The following is a 10167-nucleotide window of genomic DNA, read 5'->3' as shown; positions in this document are numbered from 1 at the left end:
CGTCCGTGCGCTGAAGCCCGGTTCAGATATTTGCAAAGAAGCTGTCCTAAATGCATGAGCAAACTGCTATTTCCATAATAAATGATGAGCAGAAGTTGGTCCGATGACTGTTCCAAAAACTGACCCAAAATCAAAATACGGAAGGAAATACCAGTGGGAGCTCATATCCCAAGATAGACCATGGTTTAGGATGATGAGAGAGCCATATTGTATTTCCGGTTTTTTTAATACACAATGAACTTTTGTTACGTGCACGATGCACTTTTGTTAATTAAATACTCAAATACTATTCTAATACACCATAAAAACTTCTAATACATGGTATTCATTTTTTAGTACCCTGATGGACATCCGGTAAACATTGTTTAAAGAGCGAATCAACCCATGGTTGAGTTGGTTAGGTGGATAGTGGTATCCCAACCCACCAGGGTTCAAATCCTGATGCTCGCTTTATTCCTGGATTTATTTCAGGATTTTCCGGCGATGCACTTTCAGTGGGAGGAGACATTCTCGTCGACGACGAGGCGCCTACGGTGACTTCGTAAATCTCAAGATCATATGCCTACTCAATCTCTCGGAGGTGCCCATAGGGGTAGGGTGTGCGTGTGTGCGTTCATAGGGGTGAGTGTATGCGCGTGTATATAAGCGTTTGTGTCTGTACTGATACTAAAAAAAAATTGTTTAAAGAGAAGATGTAATTTTTTTAATACATGGTAATATTTTTAATACATGATGAACATTTGTTAATACACGACGAACATTTTTTTAAAAGCATGAAGAATTGTTTTCATAAACAATACACTTTTTTGATATGCAACAATTTCTTAATACACGATGAATATTTGTTAATACACAATGAACATTTCTTAAAATACATGATGAATATTTATTATATACAATACACATTTTTTAAAACCCGATGAACATGTTTGAATAGACGGTGAAAGCCAGAAGAATGAAAAAATAACATGAAGGTAAAGGAAAGAAAAAAAGAAAACAAACATAAGAAGAGAATATAAACTGAAAGAAAAAAATAGAAAATGAAGAGGTAGGGAAAAAAAGGAAAACATAAAAGAAAAAAATAAAAACAAAAAAAGCAACCCAAACAACGAAAAGCAATCCTCCCCTAATAATAATAAAGCAAATAGTGCTTCTGGTCGTCCGTCATTAAAACTGCCCCTAAAGTTGTAAATTATTACCCATCAATGCCACCGGTAAGTGAGAAAAATGTTTGGTTTATTTTATTTTGTTTCATCTGCGGCGGGCATAGCTCAAAAGGAAGAGATCCCCTCTTATGAAATAACCATGCACACAGCGCACTGGTTGGTGCCTTCACCTACCACGCTGGAGGTTGTGTGTTTGATCCCACCCTTTCCTTTTTTTCCAAAAGATCAAATGCTTTTTGAAATTTTCATATCTTTCAAACCCTAACTCCAAATCTAACATGTCATATATGATAATTCATCAGAAAAATGTGTAGATTCCAAACATTCCTTTATCATTAATTTTTATAAATATCATTAATTTTTAGAAAATATGTTCAGGGTGCAAACTTAAATAATACGTTTTTTTATATGATGAGATATTTTAGAAATGCCTATTACATATGCCCTTATAGATTGATTGTTTTTTGTGGAGCAATCCGATATGTTTGCAACCAAATTAAGTCTTGAATTGAATTATGGTTGCAAATGCACATATATTTTTATATATGCAAACACATATATGACAAAAATAATGCTCTTATGCACATGCTATCATTGAATACTAAAATGTACTTTGCTATTTTCATTCTAATGCAATATTTTTTAGGCATCACCGAGAAACAACATCAAATGCATAAACATATACCGGCAACTAGGTAGATATTTGTGTTGTATAATGAATTCTAAACACCTTGAGTACACTTCAAAAATCATCACACATTTATGTTTTTTCACAACACCACTTAGCATGTTGTTGTTGCGTGGCATCATGAAAGATTTCAAGGGATTTGCTGTGTCGTCAAGTGTGTGTATGAGGAATGAATTTTTTTCTACCGTTGCAACACTTGGACATATTTGTTAGTAAAACTTAAAAAAGGAAGTGGAGAACCGTTGAAAAAAAAAAACCGTTGCAACCTTCCCCGTTAATGGATCGGCCCACTCACTGATGCTAGGCAGACGTAGCACTCGCGGTAGGAGAGATATAGCCCCGACGATCTATCCCGTGATTTCATTTTGAACAGAAACATCTCTACTTTAATGAAGCAGTTAGTAAATAGTCTACGCCATTTATTTTCATTGATTTTTTTCGTCACCTCCCCACCTCACCCCTTCCCACACGCAGCCATACAAAAAACCCACACCAAAAAAAAACCATCAACCCCATCATGTGTTGCCCACTCCCATCGATCTCATCTAGGGCTCATTCGGTTTGAAGGATTTCATAATGTAGGAATTAGGAGTAGTATAGGAATTTTATAGGATGGCACTTGCCACCCTAAGGAATTGGGCTCGCCTCGTTTCTATGCGTAAAATGAGTTTTGAATGGATGTGTAATTTCCTCCAAAAACATAGGAAATGAATAGTATTTCTACGAAATTCCTATATACATTTCCTATAAATCAAACGCATCTATAAAAAATTTTCTTCGGGATCCTTATTCCTATGTATTTCCTATTAAAATCCTCCAAACCGAATAGCCCCTGTTGTTTCCGCCGCCGCCGCCGCCGCCGCCGCCGCTAAAAAACTCCATCGGTCCCCATCCTTGCTTGCCCACTCCCATCGATAGTTGCCACCGCCGCCGCCGCCGTCCGAGGGGGAGACGTCGCCGCCGCCGCTGCAAGGTATGGCGGTTTGAATCCCGCCCCCGCCTCTGCAAGGCAGGGCGGTTTCAATCCCACCGCCGCCGAACTCCGGGAATCGCCGCCGCCAAGTCTTCAGGGCAGGGCGGTTTCAAACCCTGCCGACGATCTCCGGGATACGCATAATCGTCGCTGCCGCCCCCTCCCCCGGCTGCCCCATGGTCTTCTATCTCTCCCAACTCCGCTGTCGCGCCCCGTGTTCCGTCTCTGCATGAATCGCTGTTGTGGCAGCCACTCCCCATGGCGGCCATCCGGGCACACCGTGTCCGGGATGATGGAGGTGATGTCGGCCAGTTCCCTGTTTTCGTTGGCATCTTCTGCGATGGGACCCGTGGGGGCAGGTCGCGCGCTGCTCATCTGCGTCGATGGCGTCGGCGTCGTCCTTCCCCTGCCAAGCATGGCGGCTCCTTGGCTGGATCACAGTGATGATACAGTTGGCTCGGCGGCGGCTAGGGATCTCGCAGGCTGGCGTTTATTTGATGTCTGGGTGTTCCAATCGTGATGGAACGGACGTATAATGTACGGTATAAGAATTTGGACGAGGCTCATCTGCGTGGATGGTTGTGGCTTGGCCGCCGAGCACACAATCCATTGATTCACACATAAGGTTTGCCTTTTTTCTTCTCTTTGCATTCTTTTCTATTAAGTTTGCAGATTGTTTGTGTTGGCCAACGAAAAAAGATACCGTGTCCTAGATTTATGCAATTTAAGAACTTACAAAGTCTAGCAAGTATCTGGTTCTGAACTTTCGAAGAGTGCTTATAACAGTAATTTCTTCAGTCTTTTGTAATTCCGATTTTAATAGCGATTCTGTTGTAGTAGCATCCTTGTAGTTCACCATTGGAATGTGTACTGTTTCTTGATTCTTGAATTCTGAGCTGAATGTGCACATTTAGCGACCACTGCGTACGTACGTGCTCTAACGGAAAGTACGTAGCTGACACAGACCGTAGCCATCTACACCAAGGCTCCTCTGCCCTACCGAGTCTTGCAAGCGATCGTCGTAAGAAATATTCCGTGTGATGCCGGCATGTGTTGTTGTTGCACTGTCGCAACCATCCATCTGCACACCAAATGTATGTGAACAAGATTCATTGGGGTTCCTCTATTTTCCCATAGTTTTCCTCTTCTTTTCATGCAAGATCAGTCTCTGATCCATCTCACTCGCATGGATGCAGGTCAAAACCGAGTCGCGGTGTACACAATGCTGGGCATTATTTATATCGAAGGACGAGGAGGAAGATTTGGATGACCGTAACCACAATGGCAAGAGCAGCAACATGGTCGTCAGCTGCAATGCCGATGGGTGCTGACATTATGATGTTTGGTTTATTTGTTGAAAGTTACAGCCCATGTTTCATGATTTATTTGCCACCGGTTAATCATGATATTTTGAAGTGCTCTGACAATTGCTTGCTGTCTGCATCTCTTACTTTTCAACTTGCTGCATATACAGATATACACCATTAGAATCTGTTTGTACAATATATTTACTTATTCAACATGCTTCAGTTATGCTTCTTTGAAAATCCAGTTGTAGATTGCAGTGAAGCCCCATTTAGATCTTGGCTATAGTATTATTCTTGTCTTATGACTCGTGACAGGTTGATATGTGATACCATGACATAGCATATGTGGTACCGTGGTAGTCACATTTGGTGGTAGTTCTGATTGTTTGCTAGATTACGAGATAAGACCAAGTGCTTCTGCAACTCGGTTGCGGTTTTGATAGGAACATGAAGACTTGTGCCATGCCATGGAGCATGTTTGATTAAAAGGAGTAAGTCAACATACAACTTGTTTCTTATGTTTTATTTAGAGAAAATGATTGTTCCCTGTGAGTCATTTTCTTCTACAAATGCAGCATAGTTGCTCCAATATATTGAGCAGGGAAGAAGTTTGTTACAAGTGTTTTATAGAGTTGACGCCAGAGACGTCCGACGGGATACATTGGTAGGGACTTCGTGAAAGGCGGGCTCCATTTAATCCTTTCCTGCTGCTTACTGAACACCAAGCCCTATTTGATATGCTTAATGATTGTTATATAGGTGAAGGAATCGACGAAGGAGCTTCCGTTCAGCATGGTATCTCAATGGAAGAATATCCGAAGCAAACCTCCGCTACTTCTCTGTTCCCTTTCATTTGTCGTGGGAAGACCTTAGGAAGGTAGGAAGACCTTGGGAAGAGCGGGTGGGAGGAAGAGAGGCATGTGCTATAGATGTAGGCGAACAATGGTCCTTGGAAATTATTAGTACTCTACAAAATGTCTGTCCCCTATGATGCCTACAATGAGCGATAGAGGGTGGAAGGAAGGGAGAGCGGAGGAAGGAAGATGGGGATATATGTAGAGAAAGGGAGATAGGAGGAAGGGAGATGGGCATATATGTATAGAGAGGAAGATCAGAGAGGGAGGGGAGATTTACAGGACGATTGTCGTTGAGCCACTCAAATATGTATGTCTCTGTTGCATCGCACGGGCAATTAACTATAGAAAAATTCAAGGCTATTTTTTAAAGTGACATTTATTCAGCGTGTTCCAACCTTTACATGCCTTAATTATAGAATAATCTAATATTATGATTTCTCCAGTAAGCAGTATACTATATACTTAACTGGGACTTTGAATTTGTGCTTTAGGAAAATTTGAATAGACCTCGTCCACGCCGATAATTTCCTGGTACATCAGGTTGAACAATTTTGTTTATGTTGTGAGTGGTCAATATTCCTTACCGCTGGCCACATATCTCACTTGTGCTGGTCCCCTAGAATATGCTAATGTTTAGTTTCCAATTTTTCAACTATCAAATATCAGTGGACTTTACATGGTTTCTTGCAAAAAAAAAAGACTCATATGGCCCGAGTTTGTTTGCTCCGGAGCATTCTTTCATAGATTATAATAGTCAGTGGCTTAAAAGTATTGTCATTGCTACAAACATAAAACTGATGAAAGAAGAACATATTTGTACCTTATTGCCGGCTCACTATACACACAAGAACCTCGACACTCTCATTACTGTGTTATATATTTAGTTGCAATAGTATTTGATTTTTCATGAAGCAATATGCTTACTGTTTCTTCATTCAGTTTCGTGTTTCAATGACGCGTGGAGGACGACGGTCACGAGCGCATTGTCGCAAGCTCACAGGAGGGAGGCACACATCTCATCCAATATAAAAGCACGCTCCGAAGAATCCCTAACCCTCCATGGAGCCATTGCTAGGGGGCGTCGAGATCAACGCCACCCATCACGACCACCGAGATGTAGAGGGTATGTCCTGGTGCTTCCCAAGAATCTTTCCCGCCTCTTGAGAGACCACATGGCGTTCTGGTGGCAGTTTTTGGCCAAGGTTGGAAGCCAAGAACACTTCTTAATTTTGATCACGGACTTGACATTGTGGTCGGCGGTGCGTGGTGCAGTGCGGTGATTTCTTGCCTAGCGTATAACAATGTGTGTTCAATGGATCGCCTCTTCTCACGCACAAGTCTCAGAGGGAGACAACGACAGCTATTCAGAATAACTACAACAAAATTGTGACACAAGTGGTTAGTGGGAGAAGGAACCTGATACCGCAGCCGATTCTGCAGCAAGGGTGGTGCGTAGAAGATAGTTGTAGCAAGCATATATATAAGTCACTCTGGAAAAAGTGTGTAGTTATTGTTGTGATAGAGATCCATTCCAATATTTTCACTGATATGCATGGTTGAATAGTACTATGTGTGATATGTGAGAGTAATGTAATACAAAATGAAACATGGTGGACAGGGCTTTGTGACTGAGCTGGTGAATAAAATGTCAGTGGTGGAAACGGACATGTTATAGAAGATGTTGAGGGTGGCACCGGAGTTAATGGCCAAATGGGGTTCCTCGGCACCGAAGAGAAGGATGCTGCAGCGACACGTACTGGGTTCCATTTCCAACCAGAGAAGAACTTATGAATGGTATGTGCGCGATCCATTCATTCTTTCGTTTGATCCTTATTCCCCTCAACTCAGATTCATTTTATTTTGTACTTATGCATGATTTTGATGGATCAATAAATTTAGTGGCATTAATTGCAATGAGAAATATCATATATCCACAAACTTCACATTGTTGTTGCTACGAGTCTACTGGTCAGCTACTTCCAGTTATCCTTATCGAGAGTTGATTGTCGGATTTCACCAATAAATAAAAACAGAGGAAAACCTGCCGGTCTTACTACTGATAGCATCAAACAAGAATATGGGTAATTTCCCTTGTAATGATTATTAGAATTGTTGTTTCTGAAATTCAGTCTTCAGAATTACTATGGCTAAGTGAAGGTGATAAATAATTCCAGTTTAACGAGTACTTGTGGATTGTTTAGATGGAGGAGCACTCTTAGTTTTGTTCTTCGATTCAATTCTGAATCATTTAGTGTGCAATTCAGATTCACGCAGCATTTTTCTTAAATTTTGCCTGCCTGGAAATTATTAATGTCAACTTAATACATAGCATGTCCTGATGTTAAAGATGATGCATTTCTTCACTACAGTCTACATACTTGGTACATATAGCATGTCTCTGCCGTCAGCAACCCCGTCTAGCTCACTTTTTCAGCGGCATAGCCTTTTTCCAATCTTATGTCAATTGGTCTTTGCTTTGTAGGCACTAGAAAGGAGACGATCCTATCCACTATCACAATGAAAGAAGAGAAACAATTCCTTGCAGTCATCTATAAGGTCAGCATGTTGGGGCTTGGTTAATTCATTTATATTGCTATTTCTATGCACACGTAAAAGGATCTACGTATCCACAACTAATTTGCTTACCCATGTGAGTTTGGGGATATTTTTTCTCTTGTTAGGATGCATGTCAGATTTAAATTCTCTGATATCTATGTATGTAGTGTAATTTTTATTTTGTAAAAACCTACTACCAGTCCACGCATGAAGGTGCACTTAATTTCTTAGTATTTCTACGTGCATTATCTCTCTTGAATTTACTTAGTAATAGTATTTTGTTATTTGGGTCTGAAGATACGAATATTGCAAAAAGTAAATAATTTGGGAGGGAAGTGATTTGAACTTTATGCTGTTAAGGACAGTAAACCAAATTGATTTGTATAGAGGCGTGAATAATCAAACCGAAAAAGGGGAGTTGATTAGTAAGGAGACATCTAGGATGTTTCAAATTCTGCCGAAAAGCTCAATATAAATATGTGTAGATGTGTTAAAATTTGTTCACTGAATTTCTGGTAATATAATTAGTACTACTCCCTCTGTTTCTAAATATATATATTTTTTAGATATTCCACTGCGGACTACATACGAAGCAAAATGAGTGAATCTACACTCTAAAATATGTCTATATACATTCGTATGTAGTTTGTATTGAAATCCATAGAAAGACTTATATTTAGAACGGAGGGAGTATATGTTATGGTGGATAAAAATTCTTTTAAATACACTATATATACTGTGTACTAAATGGTGGAATCGTTGGCCGCCTGCCGGCCTCGACCTCGACCGACATAGAGAGGGAGAACGCCCTAGATCAGATGCTCACGCATTTGCGCCTCACCAAGGTTCACTGCCTCGCATGCTTCCTAGGCCGAACTGAGATGCCGTCTCGAGCCGCTGCGTTCTCGAAAAAAAAATCTCAGATGCCATTGTTCCATTGACCTGATTCTGATTGTTTTGTAGACTAAAATCGTGTTTTGAAATTATATTCATCAAGTGAGAGACACTTTCCAATGTGCTAAGATGTGCAGCTCAACATCATAGGATTGTCACATCTTGAATTCTGGTTCTTAGAGCTTTGGTTTCTAACCCTTATTTGCTTGTCTTGTCTTTTGTTTTACGGGTTTCAAGCTTCAGCACAAATCTTCTGTAGGAAATCTTGTACTCAATAGTGTAGAAAAATGCCGTTTTTGTGAAATGTCACAGGAGCTAAATTACTAACATTGTTGTAATGTTTGTATGGCAGCCTATTCTTTAATCCGTTCAATTACAGAGTTTATGATTATGTAAATGGAGTATGGGATCTGAGAAGAAAAAAAAGGTAATAGTACTTTCGTTCACAGGCAGATTCGACATATCCTCGTTTACTTCCCCCTTGTCTTCTGACTGACTCCTTAAATCATCAACATGTGTGTATATATAGTTGCATCCGATTCAAGGAAGATAATGGACAAGTGCATTGGTATGAACAGGTCGTCGACTTTGACAGAAAATGCATACATATTATCAGTTTTCCTGCTGAGTTGTACTATTATGCTACAGAATACACATCAGCTATTATGCTAGAGAATACGCATAATTAGTTACAGATCAGTAGGCTACTCATCTGGTTAGTTTTCTCAAGTCATTTCTTCTGTGTGTATATATGTTATTTTCCTTTTTACACTAACAAGAGTTTCGTGCTTTCTGGTATGGTGTGGTGCTCTCCCCTTCATTTAGTGAGTTCTTCCTTAATGGAGGATATGGTATAGGTAATAGTGAGTGGTGTTCTAGCTTATGCACTATTTCCCCCTGGCCCGAGTTCCACACCATAACATGCCGCCGCCCCAGCCGCCGCGTCTGCCACGGCGCCGACGCCTCCCTGGCTCGCGGGACATCCCCTCTATATATTGTAATAGACTCCCATGAATACAATTGAGTTGCATCCTATAATCTTCTACATGCGTCATCCGGTTTTAATGGACAGGTTCCAGCAAAAAATGTCACGCTATAGGGAAAGCGAGTGGGAAGGGTGTGTTGTAGGGTGGAATTCTTGTGTTGGAACAACGTGTTGGAGATAACATGGTGAATAGTCCGTACAACTACATTTCTTCCCCACATATGAGTTGGATTTGGGGGATTGCAGACGGTTGAATTTGGGGAGTCTGCTGGGCACCCATTTGAACACGTCCGAACGTATGAGGAAGAAATGAGCTTCGACTTGTTTAATATTGTACAAAATATATTTGCTGCTAATAATGAGACAAGTTCTGATTTGTAAATGCAATATTCTTCCATGTATACAGAATTACAGATTGAATGAAATATAAGCCAAAGTTGAATCTCAAGCCTTAATTTACACTAAAAAAATAATATAGGTTTGATATATGTGTAGAATAGGATATTTTTCCTTGAGAATCAACTAGGTGAGGTGGTCGTTATCGACATCCTTGTGAAAGTTCGCATGATCTTAGCACGAACCAACTCACAATGCTATCTCGAGCAATACTTTATTCATTTAAGTATATTTTTTTAGAAAAAACACTAGGTTAAAAGCCTATTGCAAAAAATTAGATGCAAAGTTATTATAATTGCCATTTATGATCACGAACGATCTTACCGAATGACTGTTCTCATGGCC

The 10167-nt window shown here is 40.3% G+C and overlaps 1 long non-coding RNA gene across 10 annotated transcripts; it reads left to right on the top strand.

Annotated features, from left to right (window-relative positions):
• Positions 1–2967: 2967 nt before the first annotated feature.
• LOC125531569 (uncharacterized) lies at positions 2968–9874 on the top strand. Of its 10 annotated transcripts, XR_015604155.1 has the most exons (12): positions 2968–3452; positions 3792–3921; positions 4024–4625; positions 4710–4798; positions 4894–5011; positions 5931–6114; positions 6610–6785; positions 7474–7547; positions 8794–8868; positions 8971–9009; positions 9090–9156; positions 9267–9874. It is a non-coding gene; the product is annotated as an uncharacterized LOC125531569 (long non-coding RNA). The 10 variants fall into 10 exon arrangements; XR_015604154.1 differs by having other exon boundaries at positions 9090–9874; XR_015604150.1 differs by having other exon boundaries at positions 8971–9156.
• The last annotated feature ends 293 nt before the right edge of the window (positions 9875–10167 follow it).

Source organism: Triticum urartu, chromosome 5A, assembly GCF_056163025.1.
Source record: "Triticum urartu cultivar PI428250 chromosome 5A, HENAU_Tu73, whole genome shotgun sequence".
NCBI lineage: Eukaryota > Viridiplantae > Streptophyta > Magnoliopsida > Poales > Poaceae > Triticum > Triticum urartu.
The sequence above is the reverse complement of the archived record's forward strand: the minus strand, read 5'-3'. Positions and strand labels throughout refer to the sequence as shown.